We start from the raw sequence: 14,222 nt of genomic DNA, 5'->3' as shown, positions 1-14,222 counted from the left end.
ACCTGTTGTTAGCCTCATTAGGTATCTCCCTTTGGTCCTGATTTGACCTCACTCCTATTGGTTTTATTCTCTCTTGATTTCCGGAATATGCGCACCCCTCCTATTTCACTACCCTAGTGGACCCTTTTTCTATCCACCACACCAAGTCTTCACCTCATATCCTTATCATGGCTTCCAGTCGAATTAAGTCTTTAATCAACTGCTTCAAAGTCATTTATATCCCTTATCTGTCCAAAGCAGCAGCAAAACTGTTCAAGCATAACATCATTGAACAATTTCCAGATTCCCTCTTTGTTGACCAATTCGATAATGGGTGCCTAGGGAAGATCAAAAATGACTTCATTTTCTTCACTCATGACATCCCTTCCTGGTCCTCCAGCTTCTTCAATTCCTTCAACGTCTCCTCCTCCTCTTCTTTCCCGCATGGGAAGCGGTTAACAATGTCTCCCTCCGCTTGCTTTAATGGCTCTCCCACCATTACACTTTCTAACAATGGCACTGTCATGATCCAAGCTTCAGACTCCTGTCTCTCTCTCTTTGACCACCTCTTCCACTCCCATCGTCCCACCCCTACGACTACTATCTCTCTAGATTCTTCCTCTTCTTCTTCTAGCTTGTTTACGTTCTCCCTTTCTCCCCCCTTGACTCCCACACATTCCTACAGACTGCTCTCCCGGGAGCCACAGGTCTACCCCTTATCCCGCCTTCTCTCGTTCCCTCTCCTCCCATTCTGCCCCCTTCCCAACTGGACCTCCCCCTTACCTTGTCTGCTTTACATCCCACTTCACCTCTACATCCTGAATCTCCCCATTATTCCACTGACTTCTCCCGCCCCCTAACTCCCCTATTCCTACCCATTTCCCCCTATTTAATCCACCTTTCTTACAACCTGAACTACCAATCAACTCGCCTTACCTTCCCCCTCCCTCCCCTCTTCTCCTCACCCCTTTCCGCTCTTCCCCTTTCCTCTTACCTTCAATTCTGTTCTTACACCTGCCATCTCTCTACAACATTCACTCCCCCCTCCCATGCCTCACACCCCTGCCTCCCCTATTAGGAATCCAGTCCGTGTTTTCGCTCCGCACCGAGAGTCCTGCGCTCGCAGTCAGTGAGAGAAGCGGAGCGAGGAGACGGCGAGCAGCAGGGCTGAGGCTCCCAGCGGCAGCCCCCCCTCCCCGAGCTGAGCAGGTGAGACAGGCGAAGCAGCGGCGGTGGCAGGGGAGGGAGATAGCCTGCAGCCCACGAGCCCGCATACCACGACCATCACTACGGACGGCGGTGGACAAGCCTCGAGCCCAGATCCCAGAGAATGCTGGTCACAGCAGGGGGGCTGCAGTGGGTCACAGTGGGTCACAGCGGGCAGCGGGAGCAGCGAAGCGAAGTGGCAAGCAGGAAGAACGTGAAAAGAACGTGAACCGCCGCGAACCACCGCTGCATTAAGAACACCAAACAGCGGTCCACAGCAGGGAGCAGCGTTGGAACTGCGGCGTAGGGGCCGCAGCCCGCTGCAACCCAGAACTGAGGTTGGAAGCGCACGGAAACGCAGGAGGCGCACAGAGGCGCACAGAGGTAGCAGCCGTCCTGGTGAGTCACAGAAGGCGCAGAAGGGTGTGGAGGGCCTGCACCAACACCAGCAGCAGCAGCAGCATCCACGGAGGAGGGAATGAGGAGTAAGCATGGGCGTAAAATCCGCTCCGATCGCGGATTTTTCGGATTTTCGGCAAATTCGCAATCCGCGAACTCTCGCGAATTTGTCGAAAATCCGTGAATCCGCTCGCGGCGGATTTTTTGCTTGGTTGCGGCGCGCGGCGTGGTGCACGGCGTTCACTTTCCGTCATTTAGCGTTTGCCGAGTTGTTTTTCTTTGCGAGTGACGCGCCATTTTGGATCTTGCTGCGTGATCCCGCGGGAGTTTGGCGCCCGCGAATACGTAATCGCGGCTTGCCATCTTGCACAGCACACCTCGCGAGAGTTCGCAATTGCGAACACGTAGTTGCGGCGGAAAGGAACAATCTCGCACTCGCGAAATAGAGCTTTTGCAATTCTGCACAAGAAAATCACCAGCAAACAGGATAAACCTTCAGAAAATTATGATTTTTATCAGAATCACTCCTCAGATTGACATTTGCATGGCCTTTTTTTTTGCAAGGAGTCCATTTTTTGGGGGGGGGAGGAAGGAAGTGCCCCACAGTCTCCAACTTCCTGTTCCTGTCCAGCAGGCTCCTCCCAGTGCTTTGTCCATCTCCTGGTCACTTTCATTTGGATCTGGAGCTGGAAGGATTACTTTTTGTGGGTGCTGCTGGATATTTGGATTTGAGGCCTTTTTGACTGTCTTTGGATCACTTTTGGATTAGAAATCAACTTTCACAAGTAAGTTTGTTTGGGGCATTACAGTTGCTGCAAGTAAAATTTTGGAACTTTTTCAGAACATTAAATAAATTATATTGTGGGTAGCCACAGTATCCAGTAGGACCAGGGTTGGTTAGGGGTGCATGATATAACTGTTTTGTTGAATTTAAACACCATTGAGGCCATGGATGGGCTGGGATTGTGCTGATTTTTGTCGTTTTTTTGGGCCTGCTGGTGGGGCCCTTTGCCCAGGGGTGGTGAGTGTTGCATGGGCCTAGTCTTTCTGTTGGGTGTCTTCTTGAATTTAAACATAATTGAGGCCATGGATGGGCTGGGATTGTGCTTATTTTATTGTTTTTTGTCGTTTTTTGGGGGCTGCTGGTGTGGCCTTTTGCCCAGGGGTGGTGGTGCATGGACTGAGTGTGCCTGTGGTGTGGTCTCACTCTCTTTAATGTAAACATCATGGATGGCATTGGATTGTGGTGATTTCTGACTGTTTTTCTGTTTTTTGGGGGTGTACTGTTGATGTGGACTGGCCATGTGGGTGGTGGTGGTGGCCATCTTGAGTGCTGGCTGGTACAGGCAACATGTGCTTGGGGTGTAAGGGGCCATTTTGAGGAGAGGCAGTGTCTGAGGCCTGCACTTATTTTGCCTACTTTTCATCCTTTATGCCCAGGGGTAGTGAGTGTTGCATGGGCCTAGTGTTTCTGAGGGGTGTCTTCTTGAATTTAAATACCATTGAGGCCATGGATGGGCTGGGATTGTGCTGATTTGATTGTTTTTTGTCGTTTTTTTGGGCCTGCTGGTGGGGCCCTTTGCCCAGGGGTGGTGAGTGTTGCATGGGCCTAGTCTTTCTGTGGGGTGTCTTCTTGAATTTAAACATAATTGAGGCCATGGATGGGCTGGGATTGTGCTTATTTTATTTTTTTTTGTTGTTTTTTGGGGGCTGCTGGTGTGGCCTTTTGCCCAGGGGTGGTGGTGCATGGAATGAGTGTGCCTGTGGTGTGGTCTCACTCTCTTTAATGTAAACATCATGGATGGCATTGGATTGTGGTGATTTCTGGCTGTTTTTCTGTTTTTTGGGGGTGTACTGTTGATGTGGACTGGCCATGTGGGTGGTGGTGGTGGCCATCTTGAGTGCTGGCTGGTACAGGCAACATGGGCTTGGGGTGTAAGGGGCCATTTTGAGGAGAGGCAGTGTCTGAGGCCTGCACTTATTTTGCTTACTTTTCATCCTTTATGCCCAGGGGTAGTGAGTGTTGCATGGGCCTAGTGTTTCTGAGGGGTGTCTTCTTGAATTTAAATACCATTGAGGCCATGGATGGGCTGGGATTGTGCTGATTTGATTGCTTTTTGTCGTTTTTTTGGGCCTGCTGGTGGGGCCCTTTGCCCAGGGGTGGTGAGTGTTGCATGGGCCTAGTCTTTCTGTGGGGTGTCTTCTTGAATTTAAACACCATTGAGGCCATGGATGGGCTGGGATTGTGCTGATTTGATTGGTTTTTGTCGTTTTTTTGGGCCTGCTGGTGTGGCCTTTTGCCCAGGGGTGGTGGTGCATGGACTGAGTGTGCCTGTGGTGTGGTCTGGTCTCACTCTCTTTAATGTAAACATCATGGATGGCATTGGATTGTGGTGATTTCTGGCTGTTTTTCTATTTTTTGGGGGTGTACTGTTGATGTGGACTGGCCATGTGGGTGGTGGTGGTGGCCATCTTGAGTGCTGGCTGGTACAGGCAACATGTGCTTGGGGTGTAAGGGGCCATTTTGAGGAGAGGCAGTGTCTGAGGCCTGCACTTATTTTGCCTACTTTTCATCCTTTATGCCCAGGGGTAGTGAGTGTTGCATGGGCCTAGTGTTTCTGAGGGGTGTCTTCTTGAATTTAAACACCATTGAGGCCATGGATGGGCTGGGATTGTGCTGATTTGATTGTTTTTTGTCGTTTTTTTGGGCCTGCTGGTGGGGCCCTTTGCCCAGGGGTGGTGAGTGTTGCATGGGCCTAGTCTTTCTGTGGGGTGTCTTCTTGAATTTAAACATAATTGAGGCCATGGATGGGCTGGGATTGTGCTTATTTTATTGTTTTTTGTCGTTTTTTGGGGGCTGCTGGTGTGGCCTTTTGCCCAGGGGTGGTGGTGCATGGATTGAGTGTGCCTGTGGTGTGGTCTGGTCTCACTCTCTTTAATGTAAACATCATGGATGGCATTGGATTGTGGTGATTTCTGGCTGTTTTTCTGTTTTTTGGGGGTGTACTGTTGATGTGGACTGGCCATGTGGGTGGTGGTGGTGGCCATCTTGAGTGCTGGCTGGTACAGGCAACATGTGCTTGGGGTGTAAGGGGCCATTTTGAGGAGAGGCAGTGTCTGAGGCCTGCACTTATTTTGCCTACTTTTCATCCTTTATGCCCAGGGGTAGTGAGTGTTGCATGGGCCTAGTGTTTCTGAGGGGTGCCTTCTTGAATTTAAACACCATTGAGGCCATGGATGGGCTGGGATTGTGCTGATTTGATTGTTTTTTGTCGTTTTTTTGGGCCTGCTGGTGTGGCCTTTTGCCCAGGGGTGGTGGTGCATGGACTGAGTGTGCCTGTGGTGTGGTCTGGTCTCACTCTCTTTAATGTAAACATCATGGATGGCATTGGATTGTGGTGATTTCTGGCTGTTTTTCTGTTTTTGGGGGGTGTACTGTTGATGTGGACTGGCCATGTGGGTGGTGGTGGTGGCCATCTTGAGTGCTGGCTGGTACAGGCAACATGTGCTTGGGGTGTAAGGGGCCATTTTGAAGAGAGGCAGTGTCTGAGGCATGCACTTATTTTGCCTACTTTTCATCCATTATGCCCAGGGGTAGTGAGTGTTGCATACTTGCATGTCCCTAGTCTTTCTGTGGGGTGTCTTCAATGTAAACATCATGGATGGCATGGGATTGTGCTCATTTTTCTGTGTTTTGTCCATTTTTTGGGGTGTATAACTGAACTGATGTTCCTCTGTCTTCCATTGCTTTTAGGTGCACAAGAAGACTCAAGAGAACCACCAGTGCCAGGAAGAAGTCCTGCAGCGGTGTGTGTGTGCAGCATAACGTCACGCGACGTCACGTCTGGACACAGAACCCCCTGCAACTCGTGCAACTGCTGCCTGCTGACCTGCTCTGAAGAAGATGGCCCCCAAAAAAGTAACCCGTAGCTCCTCTAGCAAGAAAGGTGCCAGTAAGGAGCAGAAGAAGCAAGTTACCAAGGACACTGGTGTGCCGCCCGCCCCTTTTTTTGGGAGTAAAAAAAAAAGTATGCCTGCAGCAGCAGCGGGATCTGCTGGGGACCAAGCTGGCAGCAGCACCCCCGCTCCATTGGGCTCAGTGCCACCACCACCACCACTCCAACTTAAGTCCAAGCCCTTGAGTGCTGCAGAGGCAGCCAGTATAGTTCTTCAATCACCATCGACCAGTGATGTTGGCTCATCGCAAGAAAGCAGCAGCAATGTCCCTCAATCAACACAGGTTGTTGTAGCTCATCTGACGAGTGTTGAACAACCACAGCCGCAACAACAATCACATGTGCAAGGAGAAGCCCAAGTACATGTGGAAGGAGAGGCAGTGCAAGGAGATGCGCAAGCAGAGGTGCATGGAGGGTCACAAGTGGCCACAATAGTTGTTCCTCCCGAAGTAGGGGCACATCAGGAAATCGACAATCAAGGCGAGGTATCATTTGAGGAAGCCACTCCTCCTGATGATCCTTCATTGTCTTCCACACCCCTAGCAAGGAAGAGATCAAGGGTGGTGTCTACATCTTCTTCAAGCACACCTCCTTCTGATGATACGGATCAAACTTGGGAACCAGCACCACAGCCGTCTGAGAGTGAGGCACACCATGATCCGACAAAGGTAGTTAAGCGTAAAAGGAAGCTCGTCCAAAGTCTCAGAGTTATGGAGTGTGATGAGGCTCAACAAGAAGTGGCAGATACTGCTGCTGATGAAGACTCTGCCAACGACGACCCAGTCATCATAAAGGTCACTGCAGCCCCAGCGGGCATGCAGCAAACAGACATTTTGACCCTAGCCCGAAGAGCTGCTGAGCGTGATGATGATGATGATGTTGTCGATGAGGAGGCAGTGGAAACACCACAATCATTGGAGTTAAGTAGTACACCAACTCGTCCCGCTTCCATATTTCTTTCTGGCAAGAAGAGACCTCCGTCAACCTCGACCTTAATTAGTGGCGGTGAAAGTGCAAAACGTACAAAAGTTGGGCAATCCAGATCCTCCACTTCATCTGGCATTAGCTTCATGACCACCACCACCAGTATCGCCGCCTCCTCCATGTCCCACAGACACTTCAAGTCCCCAGTTTGGGACTTCTTTACTGTTTGTCCAAAAAATCCAAAGTTTGCCATTTGTACCATTTGTAAGCAAGCAGTTAGTCGTGGTAAGCCAGGTACCAACTATGGTACCGGAGGCCAGAGAGGTCATCTTAGGAGACAGCACACTGTCAAATGGTTTGCGCACCTAGATGCGATCAAGAAAGGCCGAATTCAAGGAAACGTTGATGTTTCATCTGATGATGACGAGGAGGAAGAAGACGTGTCAAACACTTCCCTTACACCCAGTACCCCTGTCAGCAGCACACCCAATGTGAGGCACACTAAGAGTGTTGGAGCGACTGAGAAACCAACGCACAAAAGTTCACCAGCGAGCAAAATTGGGTCAACGAAGTCATTATCAGCCCGTAAATGCTTGGTCCAGGGCAACATTAGAACAATGCTTACTTCAGACGTGCCATATGAACGCAACCACCCACTGACGCGTCTGTATAACACTATGCTGGCTAAAATGCTAGCTGTGGACCTTCTCCCTTTTTCTTTTGTAGAAGCGGTAGGTTTTCTAGAATTAGTGGCAACGCTCTGCCCTAAATGGAAGGTTCCTAGCCGGTTCTATTTTGCCAGAGTTGCGGTTCCAGCACTACATGAAGATGTGCTGGAGGCGATTGGGGCAGCTTTGCAGAAGAGTGCTGTTCACACAATACATCTGACAACAGACATGTGGACCAGTGGCGCAGGCGCTGATTACATGTGCATCACTGCACACTGGGTCTCTTTTTCAGGTGTTAAAGCAAAGCTAAACGCAGGTGTTGACCCGGACCAAGTTTTTAAAGCTGCTCGGAAACATGCAACACTAGCCATGTTTGGCTTGGAGAAAAGTCACACAGCAGAAAACCTTTTGGAAGAGTTTAACAAAAAGGTCTTGAAAATGCTATCCCCCCAAAAACGCATGATTGGTTATGTTTCCACGGATAATGGCGCCAATGTAGTTAAGGCCATGTGGAAGGGTGACTATTTTAGAGTGCCGTGTTTGGCACACTGTATCAACCTGGTAGTTCAAAAATTCTTGAGTGATAAACACAGTCCAGCGTTCGAGGTAATGGCCACCTGCCGCAAAATGTGCAACCATTTCGGCCATTCTTTTAAGGCCCGGAAGCATCTGAGGAGACTGCTACTTGAACGTCAAATGCCAGTGAAAGCACTCATCCAGGAGGTGGCAACACGTTGGAACTCAACCTTCTACATGCTTGAGCGTCTGTATGAGCAGTATACGGTACTCGATCACTATTTCTTCACAGAGGGTACATCTCAGAAGGAGGACATGCGGTTGGGTGCGGCGCAATGGGACATAGTTAAAAGCCTGACAGACATGCTTCGTCCTTTTGAGTTCTTCACGCGTGCAGTCAGCCAGGAGGACTGTAATTTGGGAAAGGCTATCCCATTGTTGTGCATGCTGGAGCACCAACTGATGGCGGTGTCTTCTGAGTTTGAAAAAGATGGAAAAAAAAAAGACCATTTTATTTTGTCTGAGAAATTATTAGAGCGCCTACGTGGTGATGAACGTCTTAAAAACATCAAGTCAGAACAGCATTACATTTGTGCTACTATTCTGGATCCACGCTACAAAAAGGCACTGGCAGGCGAAGCATTCTTTCCTTTTGCTGATGCAGATGTTCAAAAGTACAAACATTGGTTAGCCTTGTCAGCCAAGAGGTTTGAAAAAGAACGGCAGGTTATTGAAGGAGAAGACAGTACATCAGCATCAGCATCAGCAGGCCATCCCCAGTCACAAGAATCCACTTCTGCACCTGTGGCTGGGGCACAAGTGACCTCTCAGCCGTTAAAGGTAACTGGATCATCTGCACCACACACAACAGTATCAGTGGCTGTTGTAGAGGATTGGCTAAGTTTGCTTGGGTATGGTTCTCGAAAAAATGTCAAAGGCACAGCAAAAAGTAAGCAAAGTGGAGGAACCGTTGATGACCTTGAGCCGATGGTGCAGGACTATATGAATGACTCAACAGAGGTCTTTCTTAATGATGAGCCGTTGCAGTATTGGCATGGCAAAAAACAATTGTGGCCACAGCTCTCCAACCTGGCTATAAACTATTTGTCTTGCCCACTCGCAAGTGTGTCTTCTGAACGTGTTTTCAGTGCTGCTGGTGGCATTGTAACTCCCAAACGGAGCCGCCTCTCGCCCAAAAATGTGGAGCGGCTGACAATGATCAAGATGAATCAGCACCTCATACCACCAGATTACAAAGTACGAGAAAGCACGCCGCATGAAGACGAGGAGGACGGCAACGTAGATGAGGGGATTTGTTCTCTGTTCGGTGGCACTGACCTCATCCAGCCTGAATTCGCAGAGTATGATGACGAAATCTTCTTCTTATTCCCTGACACCGAGCCCTGAAAATGAGACAATGAATCAAGAACTTTCTTTTTCGTCCTTATTCACTTTTATTCCTGTTTGTCTCTCTTTCTTTGGTTTGCACAGTTAATTTAATTCAAACTTTAATCACCTAATCCCAAAAACAAGACCATCAGCAGAACTGTCTTCACTTGTTTGCTTATTGATTTGAAGGTGCCGCAGTCTACATTCCTCAGGTTCACAAGTTCTGAAGAACATGCTCCTCTATCCTCCTCCTCCAGACTGCGATTTCCCTCAAAGCAGAGTGCTGGATTACGCCCAATGAAGAAAGACTCAGCACTTGTGGGGGTGTTGTACTTCTTTGCGGGTGAGTTGACGGATTTGGGCCCATTGCTGTGAAGCTCTAATAATGGACAAAAGTGTTTTGGACCAAATATGAGGTGGAAATTTCTTGCCGTTTTTGCTGACTTGCTTGCCTTTGGGGTGCTCTTTGGCGGGGTTCCGGGTGTTTGTGGGTGATTATTGGTGTCTGGGAGCACTGCTGCGACAATCTAATCTTGATTGCATTTGCTTTTCAGGAAATCCGTGGTGGAAAACAGGAGTTATGATGATGATTGATGATGATGACCTAGCTGCACAGCGCCGCGTTTGGACCGAAGGCCGAGAGATATTGTAAGTATGAGATTTAGCTTTTTCGCTGTTTGGGGGTGTTGTCGGGTGGTTTTTTCCGGGTGGGTTGGTTGGCGGGTCTTGCCTGGGGCATTCCTGGGAAGGTCTAATACCGGATAGAAGTGTTTTGGACAAAATCCTGAAGGAAACACCAGTTTTGGCACTTTTTGTAAGTTAGGGTTCGTTAGGGTTAGCCCTAGCAGCAGAATTGCATGTGTTTCGGGGGGTTCTATTGCAACGCAGTTCTGGTGTTGTAGAGCACTGTTGGAGCGATGCTGGCTATGGATACTTTTATTGTTTTAATACAATCCACGGTCTGTATTTGGGCCTGCTGTTACTTTCAAAGTACGTTTTGTAACCATTTTTCTGCTAGGCATCGTTTTTGGAGATCTGATTGGGGTTCTTCTACATTTTTGCGACTGGCTTTAGTAAGGGTCTTGGTGGGAGCATTGCTGGGAAGGTCAAATTTTGTTCTAAAACACAGTTTACAGTACACCTACCTTGAGGGGAAAGATCCGCTATAATATTTTGGCCATACTTATTTATCCTTAAAAAGGTGACTCAGACAGAGCACGCAATTTCAAAAATATTGTACTGTCTATTAGGGAAATCAAAGTGTCACTTTTTGAACCACACAGCGTACATACCTTTTATTTATTTATCAGTGGTATTGTAATAGCACTTCCTGTTTTCCGTTCAATAATTACAGGCCGGGTTTCAGTCAACATCCGCCAGGCAGGCAGTGGACAGGGTGTCTTCTGTCAGTGGTCACCAACATTGATGGACGAAGCGTCAGCTGGAATGGAGGAGTGCCGCCAATAAGAGGAAATGTTTGGTGCATGCAACTTACTTACCAAATTCAACAGGACAACTCCAACAACATACGCAATACAGATACAGTATCCATTGTTTTATTCTATGAGTGTGACTGCATGTGCTTAGCTTTAGTTTGTAACCAAAGATTGTCTTTATCTTCAATTATTGTTTGTCCATGCTCTGCTTTTTTTTTCTTCTCTCAACAAAACCTACCCAAAAAGAAACCCCCATTCCCATCCATTTTACAAACCCTAACCCTCTTCCCCCGGGCTGTGTTGTTTTGCTTGATGTCTGACTAAAATGACATCAATAATTCCACACACTTGCTGGGGAGGATAAGGTCATAGCAACAGGCTGGTGAAGGAATACGAGGATATCTTCTAGACTTACTCAGCTTCAGTACTATATCTTCTAGTAGTAGTAGCCAATGTCAAATAAATTCAACGCAAGTACTAGTTATACTTGCAAGCAAATACTTTACCATTTGTTAGGCTACATTATGGCACTGTTCTGTCTGTCACCTGCTATATTCTCGATCGTACCGTAACCGTTGTAATGCTACAGTAAGGACAAACAAGGTTTCGTTTTCTTTTTTTCCATAGGCATGCAACTGCCACTGTGTCACACCACTAGTACCACCGCAATGAGGAAATGTCACCCGCCCAGGATTGACAACGTTAATCCCCATTTCACGTGGAGCCAGCCCTGGGCCTAGCCCTAATTTCTAACACAAATTACAGGTAAGATAAGCGTTTGGTGGGAGGTAGTATAATGGAGTATTATTTCGGAGTAGACAAGAGATTGACGGTTGTACTACTAAAGTCCTACGACTGTTCAGGAAAACAAAGTTACTGTTACACCCCCGCCCCCCACCCACCAGACTGAAAAGCAGTAAAAAACAGGTATGGTCAGATAAAGTTTAAAAATATATTTATGTAGCCCTAACAAAATAATCTCCCTCACCCACCCTAACCCCAACGATTGTCTTTGAAACGTCCCAAAACGATCCCAACTCCCAAATCCCACCCCCCAAAAGTCTATAAAAAAAGGGCAAGGGACACTCCACTACTGGAGGGTGCTGGTGCTGGTGCATTTTGTGGCATGGGCATCATACTCCTTGCGGAGGGTGGCAAGCTCGGAGCGGAGGCCCTTAACCAAGTTCTTATACTTCAGGACCTCCTGCTCCAGGTTGGACATTCGGACTCGTAGGCGGCGTTGGCGTTCCTTGCAGCTCCTGTGGGGGGCAGCTGGTATTTCTGTTGCTTGGCGGTGGCGGTTGTCTTTGTTAGCCCGGCTCGGTCCCGCTGGCTTAGTCACGGAGGAGGATGCAGCGGTCCCAGTCGAGGATGTTGTTGTTGCCCCGCTCGACTGCGTGTCCTCCTCCTCCTCCAGGGCCACCAGCCGCCGATATTCGGCGACAGTGGCCTCCAGCCTCCGTTGCCGGGCCATTCTAGCCTGCTCCCTCCGTGTTGTTGATTTGGAAGGAGCAACTATATGAAGAAAGAAATACATAGTCTGTAACCAATGCTCCTTAGCATTAATAACACAAAGTGATTGAGCCGAAAGTTGGGTCACAGTACAAGTAGCAAATTGAAAGCACAGTACATAACTATTGAGGACAGTATCTATGTAACCTCCCACTTCTGCATCCTTGCTCTAACATTAGTGGTAGTTTAATGAACAAATTCTACGACCACTATGGACTTCCATTACAGTCGACTATGACAGTACACCAGTCTTATTCTTCTTCTTCTCTCTTGTTTAGGGAAATTGGTACGTTATCTTATGCAAGCCGGCAGAATGACATGGACAGCACAGTGAACTTGCACCCGAGAAAAAAAGTTGCACACCATGATGAGTGAGACAGACTTGCGTTACTGTACCGGTCCAGTACATGCAGGTGGTGAAGCTATTACTTTTCTATTACGGGTGGCACTGAGAATACTCTGTTACAAGGGCTACTGCTTAATTAATTTACCTTTCACCCTACAGTGCAAATGAGTACTAGAAAAGGAAAATGAAGAAGCTAACTAATTTGATTATCTATCACTTCACATGGGACGTATTTGATGACATATGGGATGACTTTACGTGCTTTGCTTAATATTGAGTGAACAGTGATACACCCACACATGAATGACGTACTACAAGTAAACTAAAGTTATTAAGAGAGGTACGGAGTGTCCACCGTAATAACCAGATATATGCTGTGATTGCAGACGCAATACAAAGTACTGCTACTATTCATGGTAGTATTGGACACATTTACAATTTCTTTTCCTTGCCTTCCCTGCACTGGAACGGACGTGCGGGTGCGGTGGTACATGCTCTTCAAGGTAACACTTAGTTCATCTGGCGACCATCTACTCTCTCTAGATACACATGTGCTATCTAAGAGTCAGAGAATACCATGCTCCAGGCATCCATTCAGTCAAAGTATACGCACACATACAGTTTCTGTTTCACCCACCCAGGCTGCTGTCCTTCCACCCATCCTTGCTTCATCATTGACCCAGCCATGCACCATACCATATTCTTTCCTTCCCAGCCACCTCGGGGGCCAAGCAAACACATATCGTTCTTCTTTGCCAGCCATCATACAAGTTCGCGTCCCACTTACTTACACCCTTCTTTCGCTTTTCGTTCATCCCATCCATCACGTTCGTCTAAGAACTCATTGGGATTCTTCTCACCAAAAACTTCACAGCTAAGTCGAAGTACATTTCGAGGAGGCTACTACCTGGTTGATTTGTAATACACCTGTGCAGAAAGCACACTATGCAGTCTTCAATTTCAATAAGTAAGGAATATATAGCTTACCTGTTTCCGCCACCACCGTTTGAACCCCCACAGGACCGTCCGCCGGCTCTTGCACCGCCTCCTCCCCAGAGTCCTCCGAGTCCTCGCCCAACACAGCCACCTCCGCGCTGGCCCCGTCACCAGATGTTACACCTACAAAGTACATTTAAGAATGTTAGAATACACCACTCACTACTATATAATATTTGGTCTAGGAGAAATGTTAAAAAAACTGAATACAATGTAATAATTTGTGACTGTCTACTCCAAAGTAAAAATGTCCCTTTTTCCAGGGAAGGCTGTTGTCTTGCTGCACTTTTATGCACAACTGATGAATGCTTGCTTTTGATTTTTAACACGCACCACTTTTTCTCCTAACAGACAGAAGCTTGACTCCTAAGAACACGACCAGGATCAAGTTCAAACCAGGTGAGAGCTCGGCTCGACCACAAGAAATGTGTCCAATTAATCGTCAGCACTAAACACTTTTCCGTTTTCAGTTAAATAGTTTTATGACAAAGTAGATTTTAAAAAATGTGTTTACTTTTAATAAAGCTTTTAAACTTAAATAGACTCTGTGGTTTTTGTTCCTCCAGACTAGAGTGGATGAGCTAAAGGTTTTGGAATTTTTGCAAGCATGAGTGCCTCTGACACTTCTTGACTGTGCTGTGACTCCGTACTCTCTTGTCCTGCGTACGATAATCTAGAGATCATTGGGGATCAATAATCGGTGACTTCGGGAGCTGAATGACTCTGCCACACTATCTAGTCAGTAAGGAGACAGTGCATAGAGCTATTGCTGAATAGAATGGGAGTCCAATGGAATTGCCAAATGTCCAATCTTAGTTAGCTACACAGACAGACTAATAAGAATAGTCTAGTAATACCACAGGGAGTCATATTCGAGGCAGGATAAGAATTTATA

The 14,222-nt window shown here is 47.6% G+C and overlaps 1 long non-coding RNA gene across 1 annotated transcript; it reads right to left on the bottom strand.

The window, feature by feature from the left end:
• Window positions 1-11,694: 11,694 nt before the first annotated feature.
• LOC144774366 (uncharacterized) lies at window positions 11,695-13,797 on the bottom strand. The gene is made up of 2 exons (XR_013600208.1): window positions 13,319-13,797; window positions 11,695-11,988 (listed from the first exon to the last, which is right to left on the bottom strand). It is a non-coding gene; the product is annotated as an uncharacterized LOC144774366 (long non-coding RNA).
• Between the last annotated feature and the right edge of the window lie 425 nt (window positions 13,798-14,222).

Source organism: Lissotriton helveticus, chromosome 1_1, assembly GCF_964261635.1.
Source record: "Lissotriton helveticus chromosome 1_1, aLisHel1.1, whole genome shotgun sequence".
Lineage (NCBI taxonomy): Eukaryota > Metazoa > Chordata > Amphibia > Caudata > Salamandridae > Lissotriton > Lissotriton helveticus.
Note: the sequence above shows the minus strand (reverse complement) of the source record. Positions and strands in the feature narration are given on the sequence as shown.